The sequence below is a fragment of the Brachypodium distachyon genome, chromosome 1, assembly GCF_000005505.3.
Source record: "Brachypodium distachyon strain Bd21 chromosome 1, Brachypodium_distachyon_v3.0, whole genome shotgun sequence".
NCBI classification, from domain to species: domain Eukaryota; kingdom Viridiplantae; phylum Streptophyta; class Magnoliopsida; order Poales; family Poaceae; genus Brachypodium; species Brachypodium distachyon.
In genome coordinates, this window is record NC_016131.3 from 57,238,814 (window position 1) to 57,249,856 (window position 11,043).

The window sequence follows — 11,043 nt, forward strand, 5'->3', positions numbered from 1 at the left end:
CACAAGAATTCCAAGCATATTAAACGCCGGTTTCACACTATTCGTGAATATGTCAAGGATGGTGACATAAAGATTTGCAAAGTACATACGGATCTGAATGTCGCAGACCCGTTGACTAAACCTCTTCCACGAGCAAAACATGATCAACACCAAGACTCCATGGGTGTTAGATTTATTACAATGTAAACTAGATTATTGACTCTAGTGCAAGTGGGAGACTGTTGGAAATATGCCCTAGAGGCAATAATAAATTTGTTATTATCATATTTCATTGTTCTTGATAAATGTTTATTGCCCATGCTATAATTGTATTGATTGGAAACTCAAATACATGTGTGGATAAATAAACAAATACCGTGTCCCTAATACGCCTCTACTAGATTAGCTCGTTGATTAAAGATGGTTAAGGTTTCCTAACCATAGACATGTGTTGTCATTTAATAACGAGGTCATATCATTAGGAGAATGATGTGATGGACAGACCCAAACCTAAACATAGCTTTTGATCGTGTCACTTAAGTTTAAGTTGCTTATGTTTTATTATGTCAAGTATTATTTCTTTAGACCATGAGATCATGCCACTCCCTAGTACCGGAAGAATACTTTGTGGGCATCAACCGTCATCTCGTAACTGGGTGATCATAAAGGTGTTTTTCAGGTATCCCAGAAGGTGCTTGTTGGGTTGTATGGATCAAGACTGGGATTTGTCACTCCTTGTGACGGAGAGATATCTCTGGGCCCTCTCGGTAATATAACATCCTAATGAGCTTGCAAGCATGTGACTAATGTGTTTAGTTGCGGGGGTATTATATTACGGAACGAGTAAAGAGAACTTGCCGATAACGAGATTAAACTAGGTATGGCGATACCGACGATCAAATCTCGGGCAAGTAATATATCGCGAGACAAAGAGAATTGGATACTGGATTAATTGAATCCTCGACATAGTGGTTCAACCGATGAGATCTTCGTGGAATATGTGGGAACTATTATGGACATCCAGGTCCCGCTATTGGTTATTGATATTTGATCATGTCCACATGTTCTCGAACCCGTAGGGTCACACACTTAACGTTTCATGTTGCTTGGGTTAGATGAGATAAATGATGATGATATCGAATTATGATTCGGAGTCTTGGATGGGATCCTAGACGCAACGAGGAGCTCCGGAATGTTCCGGAGATAAAGATTTATATATGGAAAGTTGTTTTCAGGGTTCTGGAAAGTTTGGAATATTTCCCGGTTTTGACCGGGAAGCTTCTAGAAGGTTCCGGAGGGATCCGGAGGGTTCCACCTTGAGGCCCACCTATCCCTGGGCTAAATGGGCCTGTGAGGGAGCACCCTGGCCTTAATGGGCCGAGGGGCTAGCCCACAGGGCCCATGCGGCCAGGAGGAGAGTCCTGGCCGCGGGAGAGTCCTGGCCGCATGAGAGTCCTGGCCGCCGGAGAGTCCTGGCCGCGGGATAGTCCTGGCCGGCCACGCCTCCTCTACCCCTATATAAATAGAAGGGGGGGCAAGGGAGAGAGACACCCCAAGCTTTCAGTTGGATCTCTCTCCCCTGAGCCCTCCTCTCCTCCTCTTCTCACGCGCACGGCGTAGCCCTGCCCGTGAGAATATTCACCATAGTCACCACGCCGTCGTGCTGCCGGGATCTCGTCTACCTCTCCCTCTCGCTTGCTGGATCGAGGAAGGAGGAGATAACGTGAAGCTGAACGTGTGGATACCAAGGAGGTGCTGTCCGTTCGGCACTGAGATTGATCTCATTGAAAGTTCCACTACACCAACAACGATCTCGTGATCGTAACGCTTAGCGGTCTACGAGGGTATGGTGTTCATGATCCCTCTCGTTACATACATCTAGTATATATATTCTTGGGTTTCTTCCGCACTTCTCGTAGGAAAATTTTTGTTTCCTATGCAACGAACCCATCAATATCTTCTCGGGATACTTATATTGAGCTTGCCCTTTGTCAATCTTGAAGTCCGTCTCCATATGGGCTATATAAGATTGTTTCTTTAAACCTCACCCATATGTATCACCTAATCCTCAACCAAATAACATAGACATAATATTGGTTAGTCTATAAGTGTAATATACAATTGCTTACCATATGATTCATGTATATAATCCTCGGAGTGCTTTTCTTGAACTTGCTCTTCTCAACCACTAGATCACACCCCATCATTTATGCTTGTGTGTTGACCAATAACTTGAATCCGCTCTTTGCACTTCATTTCGGTCAACCTTCATATTTGCTTCACTTTCCATCTTTATGATATCTTCAAGCCAATAATGAACTCTTCACTTAACCTTCATTGCTTCAAGACTTAATCACCAAATGCACTCTCATGACCATACATGGGATTCACCATGAATATCACTTTGGTCTTCTTTATTCTCTATCGCAATATCTTGAGACACATAATGGATTATTCACTTGAGTTCTTGCTCCATAACCTTGTCATGAAGCCATATCTTGAATCCTTATCTTGTAATCATTATCTCAAGATCTTAATCTTCATGAGAAACTTCACTTTCTTCTTCTTGATAATATTTGATTCGCCCATTGAAACCCAATAACTTCATACCTTCAATTCAATATACGTTTCTTACTAGCATTCCTTGAATTAAAGCTCAATGCAAACAACTTATGCAAAAGGATTGTCATCGGATACCAAAACCACACATCCAATTGTTAACAACTCAATATATATCTTTATCTTCATAACATTTATAATTGAATTAACCAAGTGATCTTCGTTCATTGCCTATGAAACATTCCTTCAAATATATCTCAACTAAAACATTAGTCCATAGGGATTGTCATTAATTACCAAAACCACACATGGGGCAACATGCACTTTCACCTGTGTCTTGTCACTTGTTACTAGAAAAATGGATTTAATGATCACACGGACACGGTAAAATTAGTCGCACCCGTGGCGAAAGTGAAGGAAAGATAGTTCTTTGTGAGGTGTTGCAGGGAAAGAGAAGTACTTCAGGAGCGGCAAGAGAACACACATACTCCATGGTATCTAGCGTCAGTACTGCCTCTCATCTTCTTCCTTGTTTCCTTGCTTCGGTAGCAGCTGGTTGATCAGACGAGATGTTCGAAGGCGGCGACACTGGTGCGCGGCAGACACAGCCCACGATGGGCTATTCCGATCGGTCTCTGAATATGATACAAGCTATAAACGATTCCATGTTTGTTGAATTTCTTTAATCTTGTGCTACACAACGCTCGGCGTCGTCATCGTCGTGGTGCTAGGCGCATTCGTCGTGGCGGCTATCTTTTACATGCATAGATGTGCAAACTTGTGTTCCAAGAGATCGCGCTTCGCGGGCGGGTCAACGGTGGCGGCAGTGGTGGCGACGACGACGACGATGCAAGACTACATGGTGGTGCCCTTGTGCCGTGATTCAGGAACACCTATTGATTTCTGATCGGCCAACCAATCCTTGCAGAACTCGATGCACTCTTCTGCCCTAAAGCCTTCCACGATGCTACCTTCCGCACGCGATCTGTTACGAACGTAGCGCTTCATAACCTCGTTGTATCGTTCAGGGCCATACATGTTATGCAGGAACGAGGGCCCTAGGGACAAGATCTCATCACATATGTGGATCATTAGATGGACCATGATATCGAAGAATGATGGAGGGAAGAACATCTCGAGTTCGCACAAAATCTGTATCATACTATCCTGCAGTATCTGGCATCGTCTAACGGTGATTGACTTCCGCGAGATGCTGTCAAAGAAGTCAGAAATCTTCTCCTTCGGTGCTGTCCCGTGCTCCGTCTTCCCATTGAACCTTTCCTTGTCATCCCTCCAAGGGTCTTTAGCATCCAACCATTTTCGGTGGCCCATGTAAACAATTTTGGATGAAGCGGGCAACTTCTCTAATGTCGTGTTTTCCCCGCACTTTGTACAGGCCTTGTAGTCATGTGTCACCTGGCATGAAGTATTTTCATTCGCGGGGTAGTCATGCACGCAGGTCAAAAGCGCTGCTCTCATCGTGAAGTACTCCCTCCTGTTTGCGTCCCAAACCACTCTGCCAGGGTTCCAAAGCTGCTTCAGCTCATCCTTCACTAGCTGCAGATACACATTTATGTCAGCTCCTGGCTGCTTTGGACCCTGTATGAGCATGCACATGTGGATGTATTTTCTCTTCATGATTAACCATGGAGGAAGGTTGTAAACAAACAAGATCACTGGCCATGTGTTGTGCTTGTTGTTCATGTTTCTGAAAGGATTTATCCCGTCAGTGTCGAGACCGACCTCAGGTTTCTGGGCACTACCCCAAAATCTGGAAATGCCGTGTCGAAGTTCCTCCACTGAGTCCCATCGGCGGGGTGTCTGAGGACCTCAGCTTCCTCCACACGGTAGTGCTCGTCAAGATCGAATGCTGCCTGCGCCGGATCATGATGGACGAGATACCTCGCGTCCTTAATGTTCTGCATCCAACGCTCAACTCGGCCACCTGCTGTAAGATACCAGACAGTCTTTGCCGGCCTCCCTTCATCACTTCTTCCCCATCGTCTTCGCCAGTTCTGGCGTTTCTCTTCTTGTATCTCGATGCACCGCATATGTGGCAGCTCTCATGGTTCTCGTACTCTCCAATGTATACCATGCAGTCGTTTGGACATGAATGATGTTTCACGCAATCTAATCCAAGCGGGCATGTAATCTTCTTCGCCTCGTATGTGCTATTGGGCAACTTGTTTGGCTGTGGAAAAACCGAAAGCAAGGTAACTCAACAAGTCCGTGAAGCCCTTGTCTGACCAGCATGATGCTGCCTTCAGCCTCAAAAATTCGAGCGTTACTTTGAGCACTTGTTTTCTTCGCCAGCTCCATCATACAAGGGTGTGTTTGCGTCCTCCAACAATTTTTTGAACTGAGCAGACTCTGCCTCATATCGGGGTCCTCCAGCTGGTCCCGTAGGTACGGGTCATCTAGCATTTCGGCAATCCTGCCACATGGAGCTCCTTCACCTTCCACATTAGCCTCCTCATCGACCCTTGTTTCTTTCTCAGAATCATTCGCCAAATCATACCGCAGGACATTATCATCTTCGCTAACGCTACCGACATCAACCGCATCCTCCTCGTGACAAGTCCAGCGTGAATAACCTTCCACAAAACCCGATACTAGCACGTGCATCTGAACATCTTCAGGCTTCATCATGCATGTGTTTTCACATTTGTGACATTTACAACACATCATCACAAGTCCTTTTCGTTCCATATCACCTTTCGCGACTCCAAAAAAGACTGTCCATTCGGTTATCCATCGAGCATTGATTCTTTTCGTGGCGTACATCCAAGAACGGTCCTTTGATCTACAACACAATACACAAGAAAACACAAAGCTAAATAGTTAGCCTAATAATTAACAAGGGGATTAAGGTGTTAATTAACTGAGGCTAACTAAAAATTTGAAATTAGGGACATCGGAGAGAAATTGGAGGCCGGCGAGAAAGATCGGGAGGGAGAGAGAGCTCGCAAGGGAGAGGGAAGCTCCGGGCGACGATGAGGAGGCCGCATTTTGGCCGGCGGCCGGAGCTCAAAAATTTGAAATTGGGGAACTTCGGAGAGAAATTGGAGGCCGGCGAGATAGATCGGGAGGGAGAGAGAGCGCGAAAGGGAGAGGGAAGCTTCAGGCTCGAAGATTGGAGCTCGCCGGCCATGGCCGCCGCCGGCCATGGAGATGGGGGGCGCCGGCGGGGGGAGAGAGGAGGAAGGGAGAGGGAGGAGGAGGGGCTACCTGCTAGGCTCGCTGGCGGCCATGGCGGATTCAGGCAGAGCTCCGCCGTCGCCGGAGAAGAAGGGGCTGCAGCTGGTCCGTTACGACGCGCCGCGCGACCAGCTGCGGCTCTGCCCCGCGTACTTAAACCGCGACGATCATCAGTGTCGGTCGGGACTTGGGCGAGACATCAATAACGGTTGGGACGAGAGTGACCGTTACTGATATGTACCACACATCAGTGGCGAGCACGATAGGGCGACCGTTACTGATGTGTGGTTCATCAGTAACGGTCGTCTCTTAATCGACCGCCACTGATGCATCTCACAAGGAATGATGGTACATCAGTGGCGGTCGCCTCGCGCGACCGTCACTGATGTATGGCTGGGCGGGGACGAGCAGACCCTGCTCTGTTCATCAGTAACGGTCGCGCCGGACCCGTTACTGATGTGCCGTGAGATATAGACTGTTTTGTAGTAGTGCAGCCCACGATGGGCTATTCCGATCGGTCTCTGAATATGATACAAGCTAGGAACGATTCCATGTTTGTTGAATTTCTTTAATTCTCTTGTGCTACGCAGCGCTCGACGTCGTCATGGTCGTGGTGCTGGGCGCATTCGTCGTGGCGGCTATCTTTTACATGTATAGATGTGCAAAGTCGTGTTCCAAGAGATCGCGCTTCGCGGGCGGGTCAACGGTGGCGGTGGCGGCAGTGGTGGCGACGACGACGACAATGCAAGACTACATGGTGGTGCCGGACCACATGATGAAACACACCACCGTCGAGAGGTTCCTCGGGGAGATTGCCGGCGAGAGACCCGTCCGGTTCACTCCGGAGCAGCTCTCGGGGTTCACGCATAACTACTCGGCCAGGCTCGGCACCGGCGGGTTCGGCGCCGTGTACAAGGGCATGCTCCCTAACGGCCTCCTTGTTGCCGTGAAGCGCCTCCATGCCACCCACGACGAGAAGACCTCCCAAGGGCAGTTCATGGCAGACGTGGGAACTATCGGGAGGACCCACCACATCAACCTCGTCAGGCTCTTGGGCTTCTGCTTCGGTGATGCTGTTCTCGCCCTCGTGTACGAGTACATGGACAACGGCGCGCTCGACGCCTACCTCTTCGACCAGGGTCATGTTGTGAGCCTCCCTAAGCGTGACATTGCTGTCAGCGTCGCTAGGGGCCTCCGTTACCTCCATGAGTGTCAACAGAAGATCATCCACTATGACATCAAAGCAGGGAATGTTTTCCTTGATGGTAGCTTCACACCCAAGGTGGCCGACTTCGGGTTGGCACGGTCGGTGAACCGCGTGGACACACATGTCGCGGTGTCCTGCGTTCGCGGCACCCCTGGGTATGCTGCACCAGAAATGTGGATGCAATCAGGCGTCACGGAGAAGTGTGACGTCTATAGCTTTGGCATGCTACTACTGGAGATCATCGGTCAGAGGCGGAACTTTGACCAGACCGCGCCGGAGAGCCTACAATGGTTTCCCAAACTAGCTTGGACCAAGTATGAAACCGGCGAGGTGATGGAACTCATGGTGCCACCTGTCCGCAGTGAGGAATTACATGGTGTCTCCGTGGCAAATTGACGGGAGCTGGCGCAGAGGATGTGCAAGGTGGCATTCTGGTGTGTGCAGCAGCAGCCATCGGCGAGACCACAAATGAGTGCAGTGGTCAAGATGCTTGAGGGCGAGATGAACATTGCCGCGCCAGCAAATCCATTCCAGCATCTTATAGCATCGGCGACCGTGGCAGACCTATCAACAACAATGGAGAGCGTAAACACAGTACCAATGCCGATGAATGAGACTACAACCTCATATCCAAGATGTAAATCCTTTTAGAAGCAAAGCCAGTCAAGTATTTGACCATGAATCCATAAATTATTACTTGCATTAAACGTCAGATTCGTATTACTAGATTTATCGTGAAATATATGTGATTATCTAATGCTTAATTATTTTTATGCGAGGAAACATGTGCTTGCACGGAAATTCGTACTCAAAGTACCATCTTGAAGACTATGTCAATATCTAAAAAGATGCCTTCATAGTTGCAGTAGAAGGCCTGGCACCTGAAAGTTCAGCTTTCTACTCGAACTTGGTTCATTGTTAATACAATATAATTCAGAAGCTAATGTTTGCATCAAGAGTGTAATCATGTGTTTAAATCCCAAAGTGCTTTGGGACGAGGTTTGTCTTTGGACACACGATATGACGATACATTGAGACTGGGGTTTTGATTTGTCTGGAGTGTGAGTTGCCACATTTTCAGCTTGATAGTTGATACATTGAAGAATCTAGAGATCAAAATCTGCAAACAGATCACTTGCTGATTTGACAAAGGAGTAGTTAAGACTAGGAAATCTGCTAATTATTCAATGATTGGGAGGTTTTTATGGTCAGTGATTGTCGAATCTCACCTCCTAAACCATCTAAATCAAGCAAATCAGCAGAATCGAAGATTTAGGGTAGTGAGCAGTGAGCTGGACGGGAGAGAGAGGAATATCGAAGAACTGAGGCTTATCCTCTCCGTTTTCTATTCCATCCCCTTTTCATGGCTTTTACATTTACATTATTCACCTTATGACATTCTATATTTACACTTAGGTACAACACATCTCAACACTCCCCCTCAAGATGGGGCGAAAGCGTCATATAGTCCCATCTTGCTGCATAGACTTGAGAAATTTTTTCTTAGGCAAACCTTTTGTTAAAATATCAGCTAACTGATTCGCGGAACTCACATAAGGCATGCCGATCACTCCTTGATCCAAGTTTTCCTTAATAAAATGTCGATCAATTTCAATATGTTTTGTTCGACCATGTTGTACTGGGTTGTGAGCTATATCTAGTGCTGTCTTGTTGTCACAATATAGCATCACGGGTCTCGCTTGAAACAGTCCTAGCTCCATTAACATGATCCTTAGCCACAATACTTCACAAATTCCATGTGCCATTGATCTAAATTCTGCTTCTGCGGTAGACCTGGCAACAACATTTTGTTTTTTACTTCGCCAAGTGACAAGATTACCTCCCACAAACGTACAATAACCTGAAGTTGATTTTCTATCATCTAGACAGCCAGCCCAATCAGCGTCAGTATAGCATTCTACTTGCAAGTTACCATTTGATTTATATAACAATCCACGTCCTGGGCACCCTTTCAAGTATCTAATAATTCTGATTACTGCATTCATGTGTTGTTCCTTGGGGTCATGCATGAACTGACTTACAACACTCACAGCAAAAGCTATATCTCGTCGAGTGTGTGACAGGTATATTAAACGTCCTACTAATCTTTGATATTGCTCACGATCTATAGGTTGCCCTGGTTCACAAGTCAGTCTGTGATTTTGTTCAATCGGAGTAGAAGCTGGACGACAACCTAACATGCCAGTTTCAGCTAATAGGTCCAATATATATTTCCTTTGAGATAAGTAGATACCTTTTGTACTTCTGGAGACTTCAATACCAAGGAAGTACCTTAGCTGCCCAAGATCTTTGATTTCAAATTCTTGTGTTAGCTTCTGCTTCAGGTCTTCTATCCCATCAATATCATCTCCTGTAATAACAATGTCATCAACATAAACTATTAATATAGCCACTTTTCCCATATTGTGCTTATAGAACAGAGTATGATCAGCATTGCTCTGTTTATAGCTCAGCTGTAACACAACACGCCTGAACCAATCAAACCAGGCACGTGGTGATTGCTTTAGACCATATAGAGATCGATGTAACCTCAAAACCTTACCCTCAGTTTGGGCAGTACTAAACCCTGGAGGTATGTCCATGTAAATTTCCTCCTGTAAATCACCATGAAGGAAGGCATTTTTAACATCAAATTGATATAGTTTCCAGTCCATATTAGCAGCACACGATATTAAGGTTCTTATTGTGTTCATTTTAGCCACAGGAGCAAAGGTCTCCTCATAATCTATTCCATAAGTTTGGGTGTAACCCTTTGCTACCAAACATGCTTTGTATCGCTCCACTTTACCTTCAGGGTTATGTTTAATGGTGTAAACCCATTTGCATCCCACTGGCCTTTTTCCAAGTGGCAAGTCAACCAACTCCCATGTCTTATTTTTTTTCTAGTGCCAACATCTCTTCCATCATGGCTCTCTTCCATTTTTTATTCTCCATAGCCTCCCTCCAATCTCTTGCAATAGATGTAGCATCTAGAAAAGCTATGAATCCTTTAAACTTTGTACTACAGTTTTCATAACAAAAAAAATTTGCAAGATCATGTTTGTAGCCCACATAATCCTTAAGCTTTTCTGGTATGCTAGTTTTTCTCACCGATTTCTGCAATGCAATGGGAGGATCACTTGCTGGATTATTAGGGACAACTGAAGTACCTTGAGTACCTTCTTGTCCCATCTCACGGCCAACCTCCTCCCGAAAAGAATCATCCTCTGGAACAGATATGCAATCACCCCTTTCTCTTGTTTCTTCATAAGTAGCTTCAGACAAGGAATTATTAGTCTCCATAATCTGTTGAATGGGAGGGACATCACATACCTCATTGTTTGCAGTGCCATCAGTATCGTGCTCCCCCTCTCCTTGATTCTCCTGCTGAGACTTGTCTATCATAGGTATCAAGAATGAACTACCAGGAATTTTCTCTTCACTGGGGTTCTCCCCCTCACGATTAATTCCACGAGGAACACTAGTAACTGAAGGATAAAATGGTTCATTTCCCAGAATGTGACATCCATACTTACAAAGAATCTCTTCTCTGCGGGGCTCCAACAACGATAACCTTTCTGAGTGGATGAATATCCCAAGAATATACACCTGATAGCCCTCGGATCAAGCTTCCCTGCTGAATTTCTATAATCCTGAACAAAACATGTGCAGCCAAATATTTTCGGAGGGACAGTGAAGGCATTAGCTCCAATCAAACATTCCATTGGAGTTTTATGAGCAAGAACTCTCGAGGGCATGCGATTTATGAGATAAGCCGCTGTTTTTACGGCTTCACTCCAGAAAAATTTAGGCACATTCATCTCAAACATAAGTGATCTGGCAACTTCCAATAAGTGCCTATTCTTTCGTTCCGCAACTCCATTTTGGGCAGCAGTATTAACACACGAAGTTTGATGCATAATACCATGTGAAGACAAGAAATTATCGAAATCTCTGTTAACGTACTCAGTGCCATTATCTGTACGAAGTACTTTTACCCTGGCACTGTACTGATTACCCACCAAAGCAGAAAAATCTTTAAAAGCAGAAAAAACTTCACTTTTATGCTTAAGCGGATATAACCAAGTACATCTACTAAA

At 45.6% G+C, this 11,043-nt stretch overlaps 1 pseudogene; it reads left to right on the plus strand.

The window, feature by feature from the left end:
* Positions 1–6,340: 6,340 nt before the first annotated feature.
* Positions 6,341–9,315, plus strand: LOC100829668 (annotated as a pseudogene).
* Positions 9,316–11,043: the final 1,728 nt, after the last annotated feature.